The sequence below is a fragment of the Eptesicus fuscus genome, chromosome 5, assembly GCF_027574615.1.
Source record: "Eptesicus fuscus isolate TK198812 chromosome 5, DD_ASM_mEF_20220401, whole genome shotgun sequence".
Taxonomy (NCBI): Eukaryota; Metazoa; Chordata; class Mammalia; order Chiroptera; family Vespertilionidae; genus Eptesicus; species Eptesicus fuscus.
In genome coordinates this window covers 64343949-64365494 of record NC_072477.1, presented here as the reverse complement: position 1 = coordinate 64365494, position 21546 = coordinate 64343949, and the positions used below count along the sequence as shown (strand labels likewise).

General features: G+C 40.2%; 1 protein-coding gene across 1 annotated transcript in view; it reads right to left on the bottom strand.

Annotated features, from left to right (window-relative positions):
* TTBK2 (tau tubulin kinase 2) overlaps nt 1–7259 on the bottom strand; it is a 159248-nt gene extending 151989 nt beyond the window's left edge. The window contains exon 1 of the mRNA XM_054716313.1: nt 6906–7259. The gene's annotated coding sequence lies outside the window, so the exon portion shown is untranslated. The remainder of the gene's footprint in view (nt 1–6905) is intronic.
* Nucleotides 7260–21546: the final 14287 nt, after the last annotated feature.

Genomic DNA, 21546 nt, shown 5'->3' with positions numbered 1-21546 from the left:
ATTTTAATTTCTGGAAATGTTTACTGAGCCGAGAAACACTGCATCCTGGGGAAAAGTAAAGCAAACAAAAAAGTCTTAAATTTTCCAAATTTGATGAAAACTATAAATATGCCAAACAACTCCCTATTATTAAAGTAAAAAATCATATGCTTTCTAAAGTTATCATGATCTATTATGTAAGTAAATAATATTTAGAATGCCTGATCTACATTCTAAAAATAGATTAAAATATAGTTAGATATAATGGCTATATCATATATCTCAAAAGTCAAAATAATACATTTTTCACAGTATTAAAATATTATCTAAATTATGCTTTAAAATAAACAAGCTGAGGCATAGACACAAGTTTATAAAAACTACATACCATCTAAGTTTTCAAGATATCTAATAATACTAACGTAAACAACAGAAATAAGGGTCAGAATAGGATAAACCCTGTGGAATTTTGTTTTTGTTTGAACCCATAGGTTTTAGCAAGAGCCTCTCTAAAAAGTTAGTAAAAAGACATGAAGATTTGTGAATAAAACTCTAAACTGCTGATAGCAAAAGAGAAACAAGATTTAGTGACCAATCACACTATAACTGTTCCTTCTAAACTTTCACAGGAGGTAAATTATACTTCCACAGCAGCATGGAATATCTCTGGGCTAAATAAATATATTCAAGAAAGTAAAAGTTTCAAGAGAAACTTTACAAGTCAGCATGGTTACAATTACAACAGAAAAAAAGTTCTGCTTTGCCTGGCTACCATACTAACAACACATAAACAAATTCTTCCTTTATAGAAAGTACAATGTAAGTTACATGGCGAGATTGTAAGGAAAACACTAAATAAATAAGACCCTTCCTTCAGTAAAATGTACTGTAGCCAGATCAACCAAACAAAGCACATGTCTACGATCTCGCACTAACACAATCTCGCACTAACAAAAAAATCAATACCGAACCTTCTCTGTACTGATAGTCATTCTACCTAGATTTAAAGTATATTAATTTTCTCTTTTTAAATAGAGCAAAACTGAGGCAAAGAGAGATTAAGCAATCTAAGGTCATATGATATATTATAGTAGAGATGAGAATAGATTCAAATCTCATTTGGTGCACAATGAACAGTTCATATTCATTTGTTTAATAAACATTTATTAATGTTAAGAGGTTAGTGGCTAGACTAACCCCATTTTCTAAACCAAAAAGTAGATGCCAGCATATAAGGGATATATTTTTACCTGATTTACAAATGGATTTATATATTTTTAAAATTATAAAGATATTCAAATTAGATCCTAATTACTTCTAGATTGTATAACTCACCTATACACGGCTGGACTCTAGCTAGAGAGATTCTAACTTCATTCCTGGAAGACCTCTTTCTTGTAACCTCACATACCCTCCTACTGGTAATGCCTCATCCTACTAGTAACTCCTGAAGTTCAATCAGAGAAGTGAAACATCATAGGAATTCTGCCAGTACTCCAGCAATTGAGGCCTGGGAGAACCCCAAATAGAAACCCATATTGGAGGGAGGCCTTCCTTGCTCTGAAGTCCTTCAGTGGCTCTCCCTTCTCTGCTGAAATAGAATAAAATCTATCCTGTATCTAGCCTGATTTTTAGTCTTAACTCAGTTTACCTTTCAGGTCTATGTATTCTTGATCCACAATCAGAACTCTTTTCCTTTCTAAAATGGTTCTAAAATGATATAATGAGGTTCAGAGACAAAAGTTTTCTAAGTGTTCTGACATTCTAAAAGGACCTAAAGCTGTATAAGGAGTTGTGTGAACATTTACTAATTTTATTAAATGTTTTAAATTTAAAAACATTTGCCCTAACCAGTTTGGTTCAGTGGATAGAGCGTCGAACAAGGGTCCCAGGTTCAGTTCTGGTCAAGGGCATGTACCTTGGTTGCAGGCACATATCCAGTAGAGCGTGTGCAGGAGGCAGCTGGTCAATGTTTCTCTCTCATCCATGTTTCTAACTCTATATTCCTCTCCCTTCCTCTCTGGAAAAAAAAAAAAATCAATAAAATATATTTTTTAAAAAATAAATTTAAAAACATTTATTTTTTAACTACTTAGAGCTATCATATAGCCACTAACTTCTGAATCTGATAGAATATGTAGAATAAACTTTAAAAAATACTATTTTTATGGTTGGTAAAACAGAAAACTACTTCCCTGAACCTACTTCCCAGGTGTTAGGTCTATCTATTAACATGCTCGTGTGGTAGTCTGCATTTTGTTTTCATGATACTTGGAACACTTCTAATTTCATGTTCTACAACTGTCTGCTCCTATTGTCTTATAAGCTCTAAAACTGAGATCATTTCTGTCTTTCTCACTGCTGAATCTCTAACCCCTAGCACAGTAACATGGTAGATACTTAACAAATATCCTGTATAATAAAAGCCTAATATGCTAAGTGTCAGGTCGACTGGTCGGCCGGTCAACCGGTCAGCCTTTCAACCAATCAAAGTGTAATATGCTAATGATATGCTAAGGCCACTCAACCGCTTGCTATGACAAGCACTGACCACCAGGGGGCAGACGCTCCAACCGGTAGGTTAGCTTGCTGCTGGGGTCCGGCTGATCGGGATGGAGCAAGATGGGCCGGACATGCCCTGGAGCCCTCCCGCAACCCCTTCCCAGCTGGCCAACCTCCTGTGCCCCTCCCTGGCCCGGATCGTGTACTGGTGGGGTCCCTCGGCCTGGCCTGCGCCCTCTCGCAATCTGGGACTCCTAAGGAGATGTCAGAGAGCCGGTTTCAGCCCCATCCCGCAGGCCAGGCCAAGGGACCCCACTGGTGCACGAATCTGTGCACTGAGCCTCTAGTTTAATAAATAAATGGATGAGTCTATTGCAATGGTTCTAAAATGATATAATGAGGTTCAGAGAGGCTAACTTAAGGCGGCAGCAGTAGAAATGAAAAGGAGAGGTTTTGTGTTAGTTAGAATCAAGAAAGAGGAAACCAAAAAAGAAAGAAATGAAATTTTTGAGCTTAGATGACTAATTAAACAGTCTATGTATGTATATATATATATTTTTAAATATGTTTTATTGATTTTTTAAAAATATATTTTATTGATTTTTTTACAGAGAGGAAGGGAGGGGAATAGAGAGTCAGAAACATTGATGAGAGAGAAACATCGATCAGCTGCCTCCTGCACACCTCCCTACTGGGGATGTGCCCGCAACAAGGTACATGTCCTTGACCGGAATCGAACCTGGGACCCTTCAGTCCACAGGCCGACGCTCTATCCACTGAGCCAAACCAGTCAGGGCTACAGTTATATTTTTATTTATAGAATTAAAGAAGGTAAAAGACAGCTGACTTTGTCTTGGACATGTTAAATTTTTCAAGTATTAGACAAGTAGCAGAAATGAAGTCCTAATTGACTTATTATCTACCATGTGATTTAGCTTCCAGATAATTTTTTTCAAATCAAATTCCTGGGAGGTATGGCTCATATTTTTCTCTTTAGGTACTCATTTCTTTCCTACGTTACTCTCTTCATCTCCTCCTTATTTGCCATTGAAAAATGTTGATAGCCCTGGCCAGCATGGCTCAGTTGGTTGGATTGTCATCCCATAAACCGTCCCATACACCAAAAAATGGCGGGTTTGATCCCTGGTCTGGGCATATACAGGATGCAGCTGATAGATGCTTCTTTCTCATTCTCCTTCTCTCTCCCCACCCCCTTCATCCCTCTCTAAAACACAAACACACACACACACACACACACACACACACACACACGTTTGCTTAAAAATAACCTGTTTAAGAGATTAAATTTTCTAGCAAAATTGACATTCACATTATGTAAACATACAATTTCAATCTGCATTTTAAACCTACAATCAAGGATCAGAAGATATTAATGTCAGAAACTTTCAAGTGGTAATATGTGGTGTACTTAGACTCAAAATGTAGCTCTAAAAACTCAACTTTTCATATAAGACTTAAAGGCTCTTTTATCAAATATGGAAGTATGATACTTAACCTGAAAGCACTGGGTATTTAAAGTACAAAAACTATAAAAAGTATTTACAACACAAGGATTCTATCCAAGGAAACCTGGGAAGAGGTGGGGGGAAGGGGATCTACCACTGTCATCACTATTGTTTACAATATAATGGATAATGACAGAAGATGACAAGGAAGTAAAACAGTATAAATATGTTTAATTAAAAAACTTAAAAACTGAAGATGTCCTACAATATTACTAACCAAATAAACTGACATAGCTCCATCTATATTTTGAGTCAAAATAGAGCTCAAAAACAGCAAAAAAAAGAATAGAATGGAGTAACTTTGAGTAACATACACTCAAGTTGTAAAGATTGTTTGCCATAGCCCATCCCCACACTGTGGGGCTCAGTGGTGCATCAACCCACCAACCAGGAGGTCACAGTTAGATTCCCAGTCAGGACACATGCCCAGGTTGCAGTCTCCATCCCCAATAGGGGCCTGCAGAAGACAGGCAATTGATGATTCTCATCATTGATGTTTCTATCTCTCTCTCCCTCTCCCTTCCTCTCTCTACAATCAATAAAAACATTAAAAACAAACAAAAAGATTGTTTGCTACATATCTATAAAACAATTTTTCTTATCGAAGTTTTTTTAAATGGGGAAGGAAGTAAACTATATTTAATGTTCCCATTAATTCTCAAAGGCTGTTTTATTTTGCTAATCAATTCAACTCCCACTAATTTAATAATGGTCATTAAACATTTTCCCTTGTTATATGTTGCTTTTTTCTTTAAGCAACAAACATTTATCATCTCACCTCAAAGTATCTTAGTTGGGTGATTCCAGCTCAAAGTCTCCCAAGAATTGTAATCAAGTTGTCATGTCTATATATTACTTTTTAACGTTATAAAACTTATAAAGAATTGCCTGCTCCCTCCCCCTCCAGAGTTAAATTTAAATTCCATGATGGAGGGTGGGAGTGGGGAGGAACTTGGTTCTATAATATTCGTCTACATTGAAAAGTCAACAATCTATCACTAATTGTCACATTTTAGGCATTTTTATGTAAAAGTTGTCTAAATCATACAAACTCCATTTCTAACACTACATTTAAAGATATTTGAAGCCCTATATAATTGAGTTCAATTTGCTAATGCAACTTAGCCTTAATCTCGTGAAGACTTCTTGAGGCATTATAATAATCAGTATTTAAAAGAAAGTGAAAAGACGACATAAAAATCTTAAGTCACATAATACAATAGGAAATTCACTAAGTTATGTATTATCCATAGTACAAGATAATGATCAAGATATGTTATTTTTAGCCCCCTACTAAAGATCAAATTTGTTTCAATTCGATATTATAAATTAATATAGCCAGGGAATTCAATTTCTCCTTTCCTGAAAGAGGAAAAGGAATATCCTAACATTCTATAATAAAATTTTTAAAAATGTTAAACTTTCGTCATATTAAGTAATATTTGTCATCATTACTGCTTCTCTATTTAAAAAAAAAAAAAAAAAGCATAGCCCAGCAGGGGTTGCTCAGTGGTTGAGCGTGGACCTATGAACCAGGAGGTCACGGTTAGATTCCTAGGCAGGGCATATGTCCAGGTTGAGGGCTTGATCCCCAGTGTGGGGCATGCAGGAGGCAGATGATCAATGATTCTCTTTCACCACTGATGTTTCTATCCCTCTCTCCCTCTCCCTTCCTCTCTCTGAAATCAATAAAAACAAATTTAAAAACCACACACACACATAGCATTCAATCCCCTCAATTCTTTAAAAATCAATCTCCCATCTCCCCTCCCCTCCAAATAAACGTTACTATCTATTCTATTTAGCCAAAAGAAAACAGCAAACACATCTTTGTGGTCTGTCCTTGGCAAATCAGTGTTTTAGAAACCAATGCAACTGTTATTAATGACTCAGAACCAAAACACTGTAACAAAACACAGAGTGGAATCCTCCGCCCGCGTGTGTCTACATGTGCCCATTCATAATAATGTGATCCTCGCACATGTACAAAAACGCAATTTCTATCGGATATCAAAACATCTTTACATAATACACAGGTTACAATAAAACTGCCCTCTTTTGATGTTCAAAGAAAGAACAATTTCTAAAGCTAGCGACGAGAGGAGTTAATACCGGGAACGGCTGCCACCTATCAACTTTAATTCAAAGCAAAGTACAACTCAATGTCATTTTTACCTCTAACGCCGCCACGACTGAAACAAAATTAACTCCGCTTGTAGGATAAAGTATGACGGCACCCTAATGCGTTATTGACTTCTCTGACCTGTGTGGAGTACCTATGCATGGAGTCTTTTGTCCCTCCCACAGCAACCCAGGGTGTCTACATCATCTTAGTCAAAGCAAATGACGAGCAAATCCCGCAGCTCCTTACTTCGCACCGCAAGTAACAGAAAGTGACGGCCTCCGTGGTCGTGGCTGCACAGCAGGCAGATGCTGTGGCCCGAGGGCCCGCTGTTACGCTCGGGGACGTGGAGTAGGAGAGAAGCGCTCAGAATAGCCCGAGAACCCCGTGTTCGGTCCCGATACCAGAAGCAGCATGGACACCAGGGATATGTGGGTCACACACGGAGAGAGGAAGAAAGCGAAGCTTCGCGACCCTCGGAGTTCAATGAAGACACCAAAAGCCTCCGGGGCGACGGGGCACACGCCTTCGGGGAAACTGGGCAGCGGCAGCCGGTCTCCGATGTGGAGTGACTGGCACTGGCACAAGCCCAGGGCGTGGGCAGCGACCGAGGAGTCTCCGTACCCTTTCCCTCCGCGCCAGGGTCGGTCAGTGCGCGAGGAGGGTGGCCAGAGCAGGGGGCCAGGCTGGAGGAGGGCGAGGGCCGGGGATCCCCCCCCCCTCCACCACCACCACCCGCCTGGCCGCGCCCTGGGGGTTCTGGGGGTGTGTCCTACCTGGGCCGTGGCGGGCGCAGGGATTTCGGGCAGAGGGCTCAGGGCCGGGACCCGCAGGGGTCAACCTTCAGCAGGCGGGAACGCCGCCGCCTACCCATCCCCCGCCGCCGACTGCGGCGGGACGGAGCGCGGCTTCGAGGGTCGGCCGTCCGGGTAGTCCCCTCTGGTACGGTCCGCGTTCACTGGCGGCGGCGGCTGCTGCTGCTGTTACTGCTGCTGCCGGCCACCCCCCGCCGCAGCTCCTGTGCCAGCCTCCGCTCCTCCTCCTGCCGCCGCCGCCGCCGCCTCGCCCCCACCGCTCCCATCGCCGCTGCGGCGACTACTGCAGCGCCCGCTGACCCGACCCGACGTTATTCTCCCCCCTTCGCAACCCGGCACAGCCTAGCCCACCTGCCCTGCCAGCGCGCACGCCCACCTCTCCGCCACAGGTGCTGATTGGAGAGCGCGTCACCAGCCCGCCACGTCGGTTGGCTGGTCCCATTGCCTGTCAGGAAGGGGGCGGGGAGTCGGGCCGAGAGCGTCTCCGCCCCCCACCGGAGAATTGCCGCTATCTTCAGGTTTGCCTGAGAGGGCGAGTTGCCGGGAAAGGAGCATCACAATAGCAGCGCGCCTGCGCAGGGATTCTGGGGCGCGTAGTTCCAGCCTCAACCGCAGCTCGGCGCCGGCCGGAGCCGGGAAGGAGGGCTTCCGAGACTGGTGATTGGAGCGCAGTGGCGTCCTGTAACTTGCGTGGTGGTTCTATGAATGCGTGGTTGTGAGCCTAGGGCTGGGCTTCTCGGGAGAAGATCGCAAGTGTTTTGTCACGTTACGAGTTTGCATGCTCCAAGGAAGGAGGGCCCCAAACCGGAGGCCCTGCCGTGCCACTGGCTCAGAACCAGAGCTGCCAGGGTCTGGCGAATGGACGCTGTCCCCCAGACTCGCCTAAACGAATCACGCGAAACTCATCGCCGGTGGGTACCGGGGGGAAGCCTAAGGGAGAGAAGGAGGGGAGGAGGCCGAGAACCGGGCAAGGAATGCCAGCCCGGAGCCCGGAGTACCTCACGGTTTGCACAACCCACGGGGAACGAGATCTCATTCCCTTTTTGAGACACCACCAGCCCAAGGTTCAGAGAGCAGCCCCCTGGGGACCAGTTAGAGGATTCTAGGGAGTCCCTCCAAGACTTTCAGAGAAGAGTGAAGAGGGCCAAGCAATGAAGCTGGGTGGGATACATTTGTATTTGGCGTCGTGTCAAGCTCTTTGAAGAGGAAACCCTAAGATGACACCCCACCAAGTTACCCAAAGAAGTTAAACAGCTTTCCCAAAACTGGAAAAGTAATTCGTGGCAGAACCAAAACTCAGGTCTCTGAAACCTCCCGTGCCCAATGATTTTTGGTTGATGGTTTTGTTTTGTTTTTTTAATAATTACAATGATTCCCAGGAGTTTACCATGGACTGAAACGATGCAATGAATTTTGAGCTGCATTTTACTTTAAATCTCTTTCTTCAATCAAGTGACATTATGATTAAAGCCAATTAGGAATATAAAAGGGTTTGAGCATGTAGACAAAATTTAACACTGAAGAAAAACAAAAGAAAAAATGTAAAAAGGGTTAAATATGAATCCTATATTCAATCTCACAATGGTTTACAGAATCTGTTTCTCCTTATTCAGGAAATGCCACAGTCTCTTAGCAGTCTTTAAAAACAGCAGGCACCTCTACTGTCTGACATGTCTAGATCCTTGGATAAAAAGCAGGACAAAATGTACATTAAAAGCTATTGATGCCCAGCGAGCGTGGCTCAGCGGTTAAGCGTCGGCCCAGGAGCCAAGAGGTCACCCCTTTCCATTCCCAGTCCTGGCTCGATCCCCAATAAGGGGGCGTGCAGGAGGCGGCCGATTGGTGATTCTCTCTCATCATTTATGTTTCTATCTCCTTCCCTCCCCCTTCCTCTCTGAAATTAATGAAAATATTTTTTTAAAAAAAAGCTATTGTTGATGCAGCTCCTCTTGTTCTATTCAAACTTAAAGAAGTTGCCAAATTGTTGTGTTTTTCCCCCCACTGATTGAAACCACAAGTTGCTTTTCCATTCCTTTGTCTAACAGAATATAATTCACTTCTGAGTATTGGCTGGGCAAATAATTTGAATTGGAAAGGATTCGAGTTTCTATAAATACTTTTCCTTAAAGAAGTTTGGAAGGAAGGGAGGAGTCCAGATTCAGTGACATTATGCTTAGCAATATTTCAAATAGCTATTCTCTATTTGAAGAGAATATTTTTCACTCACTTAGCAAATAGTGTACTTTGTGTCCTCTTCAAGCTACCCAGATATATCACTGCTATCATGGGTCAGGGTTTTAATGAATTCATTCACAGGACTATTATTGCTTCTTTTAAATGAGTCAGCAGGTACAGCTAGATTCTCCAAATGATGGAAAGATGATTATTCTGATTGTTGTTTTATGGCCAACTCCCATATGCAAATCCATGAAGGATAAGAGTATGTGAGAGAGCAGTCCAGTAGCTATATATCAAGAGAGAGTCTTTAAAAGTGCAGTGCAGAGGGGAGTGTTCTGTGATTAGTATCTTGAGAATAGGGCAACAGTGTATCCCAGGATAGAGCGTGTAAGGATGAACATTCAGTGAAAGTTAATGCCACTAAAGTAGGAATCCTGGGATATTGGACTGGCCAAGGAGAAAAGCTTCCCAGGCCTCCCTTTTTCTCTGGTGCTTTACTTTTAAAAATTATTGGTCTGCTCCAAGATACATTCTTTTAGTTAGGCTAAATGGAAAGGTACTATTTATTCAAGAGCTGGTACTGGAATTCAGGAATCCTCTTTGAAATTGACATATAGATAGATAGATAGATAGAGATAGAGATAGAGATATAGTAATCAGCCTCTAAGAAGGCCCACAATGATCCCTGCCTCCTGGTACACAATAGTCCCTCCCATAATGAATTGGGCTGACCCATGTAACCAGTATGTTTTTTCACAAATTATGATGTGTAAATTCCAAGGCTAGGTCATAAAAGACTTTGCAGCTTCCACTTTATGCTCTCCTGGATCACTTACTTAGAGAGAAGCCAGTTGCCATAACATGAGGATACTCAAGCAGCCCCTTGCAGTGGGCACCTGGCAAGGAACTCAGGCATTAAACCAATTAATCAGCATATCTTGCCAGCCATGTTAGTAAGCCATTCTTGGAAGTAGACCCTCCAACCCTGGCCATGTGAAAGAAACCCTGAGCCAGAATCACCCACCTAAGCTACTCCCAAAATCCAGACCTACAGAAACTATGTGATAATATAAATAAATGTTTACTGTTGCTTTAAGCATTAAGTTTTGGGGGCAATTTGTCATGCAGCATTGATAATAAAGTAAGATTTGCACACCGACAAGGGGATGATTCAAACTAGGGATGTGTGCCCTAGATAATTGAGTCTGAAAGAATGATACTCTGATCCTGGACTCAGTCTTAGAGCATATTCAGATTTATACTGAATGAGTAAAGTTCAGATTTACACTGAGTTTGTACACAGCACACAAAGCCCCTTTCAACACAGCTTTTCTCCTAGCACAGAATAAAGAACACACTGGAGAATTCCTTTCTCCTTTCCCTTTTCCTCCATTTGTGGCCTCTTCCACCCATTTTTAGATCTTTCCATCTCTCTCTTTGAAAGCAAATCTCATGTGGTACATCTGAAACTAGTATGTTGCATGTCAATTATAGCTTAATTTTTAAAATCTCAGAATTGAACATTTTATTTTTATTATTTAAATATATATATTTTTTATTGATTCCAGAGAGAGGAAGGGAGAGGGAGAGAGAGAGACAGAAACATTAATGATGAGAGAGAATTATGGATCGGCTGCCTCCTGCATGCCCCCTACTGGGAATCAAGCCTGTAACCCCGGCATATGCCCTTGACCTGAATCCAACCCGAGACCCTTCAGTCCACAGGCCGACAGTCTATCCACTGAGCCAAAGTGGCTACGGCAAGAATTGTACATTTTAAATGGGTGGATTGTATGGTATGTAACTTATATCTCAATAAAGTTGTTTAAAAAAATTGCATAGTCCTTTGAAACATGAAACTCAATAGAGGACTGGTTTTCCAGTGCTTTCACAAACCAACAAACAGTTTAAATTTTTCATCAATTTAACTAGTTTCTATGTGAATATTACTTAATCTACTAAACAAACTTTCTATGCCAACTACTCTGCTGGACACTGGGAAAACAAATATGAATAAAGTCAGTCCCTCTCCTTAAGGGTTTCACAATGGATTAGCAAACATGCAAATCCTATTACAATACACAGCAATAACTGCTATAATAGAGGCATATTATATAACATATATGGATGCTCTAGAACGGCTCAGTAAACTATAGCCCACAGGCCAAATCCTTGGGGTCCTCTGAGAACTTGACCTCTTTTGACAGAAAAGCATTCACACCAAATATACCAACTATCTCAAGTGTTTGTGTTTTTAAAAACTTCACTTCATCCTTTATTTCTAATTAAAGACATTTCAGAGAAACGGGGTGGGGGCAGTAATCTCAATTTGGGGTATATGAGTCTTTTGTCTTTTAACCTATTGAATATCAATTTGTGTTTGGTTATTATTAAAATGCAACATAAATCAGTGAAGATGAACACTGATTAGAACTTAAGTTAGAAACTAAAAGTTTGCATTGACAAAAGTATTTCTAATTATAGTTATTTCTTGATCTACTTCCTACTTATGCCCCTTTTGTGAAATACAGAACAAATTATACTCTTAAACATTAACTTTTTGCAAATTTTAGTCTATTAGAAAATGAATTCTATACATATGTGCTCTTTTAAGTTTCATCTTTGTTACAAAGTCATCTGTTAACATAGCATGCTGATATACTCACAATTCTCAAATGGCAACTAGTGAGGTGACATTCTGATGTGTGCCTGCCACAGTCTGGCAAAAGTTCAGTAACTTTCTGGTTCAGGGATTACCTACTCCAAACTGGACATCTTTGTGATTTTCAGGCTTTACTGCCAGGAAGACTAATTTGATGGCAAAGCTTATAGCGCACCCTGGTGATCATAATATTCCACTGCCGGCTGTATTGAAATAAAACAGAAGTTCTCTTCTATTTTGTCTTACTAATCAAAGCAAACTATCCAGTGACTAATTTTTAAATATTTTTTAGAGACCTGATGATGAATATGACAAAACAATATTTAAATATTTTTCTGGTGGTATTTTGGCATTGTATTCTCTACAAAATAAAATATACACTGAGTGGCCAGATTATTATGATCTCTGAACACATAATAATCTGACCACTCAGTGTATATCCTATATAATAAAAGGCTAATATGCAAATTGTCCCCTAGACCAGGAGTTAGACCAGCAGGCAGGCCGGCCAACCGCCCATGTCCCCTCTCCCTGGCCAGGCTGGCCAGACCCCACCCATGCACGAATTCATGCACCGGAACTCTAATACACACACACACACACACACACACACACACACACACACACACACAGAGTGGCCAGATTATTATGCATTCAGAGATCATAATAATCTGGCCACTCAGTGTATTTGCAGATGGCAACTACAATTTCCAGAAATAATGTATTAGGTATCACATCAAGGTACTATACAACATCCTATGGGGGATTAAAGAAATCTAAGATGTGGTTCTGAGATAGGCCATTTTGAATTATAGTTTTTGTGTGCATATGTCATTTCTATAAGCTACAGAGGGATCATTTTTATACTGTATATTTTCTATACTTTCTTCACTCTGTAAATATTTATTAAATACACTCTGTATTTTAAAATAACATGATGCAAAAGTACTAACAAATACAAAAATACAAGTGCCCTCATACTTTGTATTAACTTCCAAACAAGTGCTATTAAGACTTCTGGGGTTTGTCTTTTTCTGCATATTACGGTGATTATATATTGCTCTCTAATTTCCTTTCATTCTTACCCAGAAACATAACAAAGAGAGATTGTCCAAAAAAACAAACAACAAAGAAAGAAATCCCCCAGTGTGGAGGACTCAGAAGACAGAGAAGAGAGAAAAAGTCTAATAAATATACCTTAGAAGTGCCAACAATAGTATAGAACTAGACACTGGACTTTTTAGTTTCCCAGGCCAGTCTGTCTTTTATGCAGCACTCAGAGTCCCTGCCTATTCTTAGTGCTGCATCCCGTTGTGTGTCGCACGTTAAGCTTGCTCTGGTTAACTCAAGGGTGCAAGTACATATTAGATGTCTAAATCCAGTTGAAAATGAGATCTAGCCTGTCTGCTTACAGAAGGATACTATCGATCCTTATTCCTCTTTCCTAGTCAATTGAAACTTCGTTGTTCAGGCTCACACAGATTTCCAAAAAATAAATTGCTAGAAAAATACAAATCTTAAAGCTTTAATTTTCATGGACTGAAATAGGAAGTTTGGAAATAGACTCAAATACATTTGATATGTTATAAAAGTGGCTTCTCAAATAGGACCAAGATGGATCATTATAGAAATTGTGTTCAGATAACCAAACAGCCATTTGGAAAATATCATAAAATTGGACCACAGGCAAATAAACTCCAAATGGATCAGAGATCTAAGTGGAAAATATGAAACATTACAAGAAGAAAACATGGATTAATTCCTTTAAACCTGGGTGTAAGAAGGAGATTTATAACTCTGACCCCAGATCCAGACATAATGAAAAAAAAAAAAAAGATAAAAAATTTCAACTACAGCCCTAGCCAGTTTGGCTCAGTGGATAGCGTGTTGGCCTGCAGACCAAGGTTCCCAGGTTCGATTCGGTCAAGGGCATGTACCTTAGTTGCAGGCTCCTCCCTGCCTGGGCCCTAGTGGGGGCTCGTGCAGAAGGCAATCAATCGATGTGTTTCTCTCACATCGATGTTTCTCTCTGTCTTTCCCTTTCTCTTCCACTCTCTCTAAAAATCAATGAAAAAATATCCTTGGATGAGGATTTAAAAAAAATTTTTTTTTCAACTACAAAAACTTTGAAGATAAATAAAGTCAAAGTTACTAACAAAAAATTCAGGATGTATATCACACATAAAAAGGTAATATCTTGAATACATTAAAAACTCTTTAAAAATCAAGGGGAATAAAAACCAATAGGAAAAATGGGCAAAAAACAACACACCCAAAATATGGCTAAAATTAAAAAGACTGACAGCATCAAATGTTTATGAAGATGTGGAGTAAGCAGAATGGTGCATTCGCATTAGGAAATAAGATCTGAAAATATATGTACCCTATTATCCAGTGATTTGACTTCTAGATATTTACCCAAGAGAAATAAAATTCTGTGTTCAGATCCCTTGCTCTTTTTAGTTTCTAGCAGTTGCTCGTATCCCTTGGCTCTTGGTTCCCTTTCTCCATGGTCAAAGTCAAGAAACAGCTGTAAATTCCTATGGTGTGTGGCATTGTTGCCGGGAAACCCCCGGGTGGGCTCCGGCTGCCTGTCTCAATGTCCAATCACGAAGGCAGGCTTGAATCCTATAAGGCATTAATTGAGAAGGCCAGCCAACCAAGAAGACAGGGAGCTTACAAGCACCCATAACCTGTCTTGACTGTAAGGTGCAGAGGACAAGGTTATAAGGAAAAACGGGCTGGGGTGAGGTTGGGAACAGAATGCCATTGCATGCAGTCCTGGATGTCAGCAGACGCCAACCATTGTTCTTGGTTGTCAGGCAATGAGATGACTTGGCTTCTGGTGGGGTCAGCCTGGTCATGCTCAACAGTCCTGCTTGCGTGTTGGGTACAGTATATATTGTCCGCAGTTGAATCACCTCCTCCATCACGTTGTTCAGGATCAAAGGGAGTATGCAGGTGCACTGGCCCGAGAAATGAAACTTAGAAAAGAAAAAAAAAAAACATAACCCTCTATTCCCACACTTATATGTATTTCAGAATTTCAAGCTAATATGTTTATCTTTCAGATTAACTCAGGTGCTCTATCTATTAGATTATATATGCTGCATGACAAAATCATTATCTTTGCTAAGAATTATAACCAAAATTTAAAAAAATTTAAATCAGGCTTATTTTGATGCTCTTTCAATTGTTGCTTTGACTTCATGCCATTTTATACATTGGACAGTAATTGTGTTGGCCTTTTTCAAATTATAAAGCCCCACTCTGCAGGAGTCAACTTATTAACCTTTTCACAGTGCCTCGTCTAGAGTCATGCACACACAATAAAGAGAAAACCGCAAGAACCCAGAAGTAAACAAATGCAGTATAGTGATGCCCCCTACCTTTACACTATTCCAATTCACCCAGGTGTTAAGCCCTCATAGTCCATAAAACTGAGCTCTAGTATCTCTCTTTTGTCATTTGATCCTGGCCCTAAATAGAATCAATGACTTTCATGGACGAAATCCACAAGGAAGAGCATACAGAGCAAGAAGGCAATAGGGCAAGCTTGGAGCCTGGAGGAAAGTAAACATTCCAAAGGCAGATAGTAGGACAGGATTCAGAAGAGACCACCGGATAGGGCCACTTGACCTGCATGAAAGCATTCCTGGTCGAGCTCAAGACTCACTGCTCCACGTCCCTCACAGCACTGGTTACTTCTGCCCTGATGCTCCTCTGGGAAGGATCTTAGAACTGTTTGGTTTGTCCTTAGCTGCCTCTCGCCTGTTCTTTCCTGACAGGAAAAACCCTAGTCCCCTCTTACTAAAAATGTCAGGAGAATCTGGCAGACCATCTTCTTTATTTCTGATTTTATAGGTTTGTGTGTATGCTTGTTTGTTTGTTTGTTTAATAGGAAATGTATTCACATGGTTCCATATTCAAAAAGTACCAAAAAATGGGCCCTGGCCAGGTAGCTCTGTTGGCTACAGTGTTGTGTGGATATACTAAGGTTGTGAGTTCGATCCCTGGTGAGGGAACATACAAGAATCAACCAATGAGTGCATAAGTAAGTGGAGCAACAAATCGATATCTCTGTCTCTCTCTCTCCCTCCCCCCTCTAAAAATCAATAAAGAAAAAATAAAAATAAAGCTACCAAAATCATCCACACCAGTATGAAAGCTGGATAGTGAATAAGGCTGATAGAAAAAAAAAAGTGATTCCTTTAAAATATGGTATTGGAGGAGAACACTACAGATTCCATCAGAAAGACAAATAGGTCCTCTTGCAAATAAAGCCAGAAATATCACTAGAGGCAAAAACAATAAAACTAAAACTGCCCTACTTTGGGCACATCATGAGAAGGCAAGGTTCCTTAGAAGAGACAATAACGCTGGGCGGGGGGGAAAGGCAGGAGGAAAAAGGAAGACCAAATATAAGAGGGACTGATCCCTTAAAAGAAGCCTTTTGCATGAGTCTACTCATAGGAGCTGTTGAGGACAGGACATTGTGGACATCACTCATTCACAGAGTCTCCAGGAGTTGGAACTAACTCAATGGCACATCACACACACACACACACACACACACACACACACACACACACACACACACACGATATATTGTAAAGAGTAAGTCTCTTTCACGTGCATGTCTTCTAGTCGCTCAATTCCCCTACTCCTGTGACTGGTGTATTGGGTACTTGCTTATGCATGTGCAAACAAATACTGCTACACATCCTTTTTCTTTACATAAAAAGCAAGCAGCAATGTTCTGCAGCTTTCTTTTTTCATTAATAATATATTTTTAGAGTTTATTATTAAAGATCTGCCTCATTATTTTTTAATGATTGTATAATATTCATTTGGAAATAAGACTTTTAAAATAAGCTATTTTTTTGGCCTGGCTGGCATGGCTCAGTGGTTGAGCATCGACCTATGAACCAGGAGGTCATGGTTTGATTCCAGTGTGGAACATGCAGGAGGCAGCTAATCAATGATTCTCTATCATCATTGATGCTTCTACCTCTCCCTTCCTCTATGGAATCAATAAAAAATATTTTTAAAAAACAAAACATTAGTATATATCTAGTGACATTTGATCTCGTTCATCTAGAGGAAATGATGAACAACATAGACTGAGGAACAAGAACAGAACCAGAAGCAAGGAGGCATCGATCGGAATATCGGGCCTTAGAGGGAGGATACGGGAGGGTAGGGGGAGGGTGGGGGGAGGGGGAGAGTTCAACCAAAGGACCTGTATGCATGCATATAAGCCTATCCAACGGTTAAGTTCAACAGGGGATCGGGGCATGCGTGGGGAGAGGGGTGGGATGGGAATGGGGGGATGAGGACAAATATGTGACACCTTAATCAATAAAGAAATTAAAAAAAAAAAAAGAAAAAAAAAAAAAAAAAAAAACAAAACAAAAACAAAAAAGACTATTTTTTGGAATAGTTTTAGATTTACAGAAAAATTGAGAACGTAGTGCAAAGAGTTCCCATATCATCTTATCCAGCTTCTCCTATTACTAACAGCGTACATTTGTATGTTCCATTTGTTATAATTAAGAAAATAATATCGATACACTGGCATTAATTAAGTCCATCGTTTATTCAGATTTCCTTAGTTTTTGCCTAATATCTTTTTCTGTTCTAGAATCCCATCCAAAATACTGCATTACATTTAGATGTCATGTTTTCTTAAGGTTCCTATGACTATGGCAACCTTGTTTTTGATGACTTCGACAGTTTTGAGGAGTATTGGTCAAGTATTTTGTAGGATGCTCCTCTACTGGAATTTGTTTTTTTTTGTTTTTTATTAGATTTGGGTTAAGGCTTAAATGGCAAAAAGTGCCATTTTCATTACATCATAGCAAGGATACATACCACCAACATGATTTACCACTATTGATATTGACTTTGATCACCTGGCTGAAATAGGGTTTGTCAGTCTCCTCCACTGCAAAGTTACACCCCCAGCTCCCCACTTTCCTACTATATTCTTTGGAAGGAAGTCAATATCTGCAGCCTATATTTGAGTGGAGAGAAAATTTTAAGGATTTTTAAAAAATTATTTTTACAAATTGGCTACAAGTCAGAGTATCACTGGTTGCAAAGGAAGAGAAGAAAACTTCAGAAAAATTACTTGGAGCCATGTTTTAGAGGCTCCTCCATTTCGTGAGCCACTGAAAGTTTTTGACCATGCATTGCTACTGAGGAGCCACTGTATCAATTGGAGATATTATCAGATCTGTGCTTTAGGAAGATTAAATGTATGACAACATGCAGAATTCAAGAAAGTAAGAAACTAAAGGCAAGAATACCAACAAAGAGGCTATTGCAACTGTTCTGGTGAAGGTGTGAGAAGAGCCTGAAGTCAGGTGATGATAGTAAGGTGCAGGGTATAATTTGAAGGAACAATTAATGAGATTTGGCACATTTGGCAACTGAGTTACTGTGGAAGGAAGAGTAAAAAATAATTTAGATGTCTAAACTGCATGACTTGGACAATGGTGGTAACTTTAACAGAAAGAGAAGAGAGGAACAACTGGTTTGGATCAGAGGATGAGTTTGATTTTAGAGTCTATGAGCTTGAAGATCCAGGAACACTACCAGGTAAAAAGTTGGAAATGTAAGTCTGAGGCCAAGGCTGGACAGTTGATTTGAAAATTTTTCACCTAGAGATGGAATCAAAGTTGTGGGAAATGCTACGAAGTGTGGCATTTACTAGTACTAAGGATGAAGGGAGGACTCAGGTCAAAAAAGAAGAAAGACCAAGAGTAAAGGAGGCAGTTATAGAGCTATTGAGGCTTTGGGTGGATGTCACAGCCAAGTGAGTTACATTCTCCAAGTCACCTGCTTTTGTCTTTTTGTATAACTCAATTCAAATTTTCTGCTTTTGTCACCTTCTTTTCTGCTTAGAATGTCATTTTATTCTAAATTGAAATGACCTTATTATTTTATTACTAGAGGCCCAGTGCACGAATTCGTGCACCAGTGGGGTCCCTCAGCCTGGCCTATGGGATCAGGCCGAAACTGGCTCTCTGACATCCCCTGAGGGGTCCTGGATTGTGAGAGGGTGCAGGCCAGGCCAAGGGACCCCACTGGTGCATGATCGGGGCCAGGGAGGGACACGGGAGGTTAGCCAGCTGGGGAGGGACCACGGGAGGGCTCCAGGGCATGTCTGGCCCATCTCACTCAGTCCTGATTGGCTGGACCCCAGCAACAAGCTAACTTACCAGTCGAAGTGTCTGCCCCCTGGTGGTCAGTGCATGTCATAGCGAGCAGTTGAGTGGCCTTAGCATATCATTAGCATATTACACTTTGATTGGTTGAATGGCCAACTGGATGACCGGACACTTAGCATATTAGGCTTTTATTATATAGGATCAGCCAGGTGTAATGTACTTTTTTTAGTTCATCTATATTCCTGATCAAGGACCACATCAACTGTTATACAATTTAGCTAGCCAGCTCTGGAAGCTGGCTTAAGGAACTTGTTACCTGCCCTGACTGGAGCATGTTTATAAGAAAACTAGAGACCCAATGCACTAAGTTCGTGCAGGAGTAGGCCCTTGCAGCCCCGGCTTCGTCCAGAAGGTTGTCCGGACGTTCATTTGCTGTTCAGCCATCCAGTCATTTTGCATATTATGCTTTTATTATTATAGATTATTATAGATAAGTTCTAGTAACTGATTTTGCATTCATTGAGTTGCATTATTTTCATTTTACATTGAATCCAATAGCTTCATTTATTTCAAGTTCTTTTTAATAGTTTGATAGCATTTATTAAAATGTTCTTTTTAGTGGCTTCTGGTTTCCCTAAAGAAAATGTCTATCCTAAAATTGGCTTGATATATGTGCATATCTTTATTGATTGGTTTACTAAAATTAACCTTGATGCTGACTAAGTGGAGACAGACATATTTTATCTTTCAAAAATCAATTTTATTCTTCATTCCAATTGCTATTTTCCTAGCTTAGGTTACCACTTCCTATCTCCGTTCCGGAGAGGCTGGTGTAGCCAGCGTGTCTCCTTGAGCCCCACTTCAGGAGCCTTCTAACTGGTCTTCCTTCTAGTCTTCCATGGTGACTTTTTCCCCCTCCCCGCCCCGTACTGTAGCCAGAGAGCTCTTTTAAAATGCAAACTGGACCACATTATCCATCTATGAAAAGTTCCTCATTTCCTTTATAGCAGCATTTACAAAGCTCTTTATGATCATTAACCACTCTTGCCATTAAGTTGCCACACACTATACTCCAGCCCATGCAGTAAGAGGAGAAAAAAAGGTGTAAATACTGAAAGGGAAGAGGAAAAAAGGATATTATCTATCTACACAGTATATCCTAAAAACATCTAAAAAAAAAGTATTAAATTTAATGAGACAGCCTTGGCCGTTTTGCTCAGTGGATAGAGCGTCAGCCTGTGGACTGAAGGGTCCTGGGTTCAATTCCAATTAAAGGCACATGCCAGGGTTGCGGGTTTGATCCCAGTGTGGGGTGTACAGGAGGCAGCCGATCAATGATTCTCTCTCATCATTGATGTTCCTCCCCACCCCCCTTCTCCCTTCCTCTCTGAGATCAATAGATCTTTCTTTAAGAAAGAAAGAAAAAAAAATTCACTGGTTCTACACTGAAATGTTAAAAGGAAACATTTATAAAAAAAATTTAATGAGACAATGAGCTATATACCTACCAAAATGGCTACAATTAAAAAGATAATTCCAAGTGTTGACAACAATATGGAGCAAGTTGAAATTTGGGAAAATATTTGACAATTTCTTAAAAAGTTAAATAGCCCTTCATACATATGTATAATGTATATATGTCACAATATAAATACATATACACACACATATATATATACAGTATGTGGCAAAAGTAGGCTTACAGTTGTGAGTATGCAAAATAGTTTATTCTTGTATTATTATTTACTAATTCCTGTATTATTTTCCATATGAACAACTGTAAATCTCCTTTTGCCCCATCCTATATATACACACACAGTCTCCAAAAGTAACAAATGCATATGTCTACAATAAAACACTTGTATAAAAATGTTCTTTATTGATAAATAGCCAAAAATTAGAAAAAAATTCAGATGTCTATCAATAAGAGATAAGCCTTTGTGTATTTATATAGTTGAATACTATTTAGCAATATAAGGAAATAGCTTCTGGTTCATATAACAACACAGATGAATCTCACAGGCAAAAGAATCTGAAAATAAAGAGTACACATTGTATGTTACTATGTATGGATATACTGGTGTGTGCACAAAGTGTGAAAACCTTTGCATTAGATGTTCATGCTCACCAGAAAGCATCCATTATAGAAGAGGTACTAAACAATCAAGTAGTCAAAATAACTCAGATATTAGCATCCTTTGGCAGCTGACACAATAGACACATGAATGGATGGAGGTTAATCATAAGCCCCAAAACATGGACTTGCACTTACCAAGACTCTTAGTTCTACTGCCACCTTTTTTTAAAAAAAATTTATTGATTATGGTATCACATAATTGTCCTCATTCCCTCATTCCCATCCCAAACCCCTCCCCACGTATACCCCCTCCCCCCTGTTGTCCGTGACCACTGGTTAGGCTTATATGCATGCATACAAGTCCTTTGGTTGATCTCTTCCCCTTTCCCCCACCCTCCCCTACCTTCCCTCTGAGGTTTGACAGTCTGATCGATGCTTCCCTGTCTCCGGGTCTGTTTTTGTTCATCAGTTTATGTTGTTCATTATTTCCCCTAGATGCGTGAGTTCATG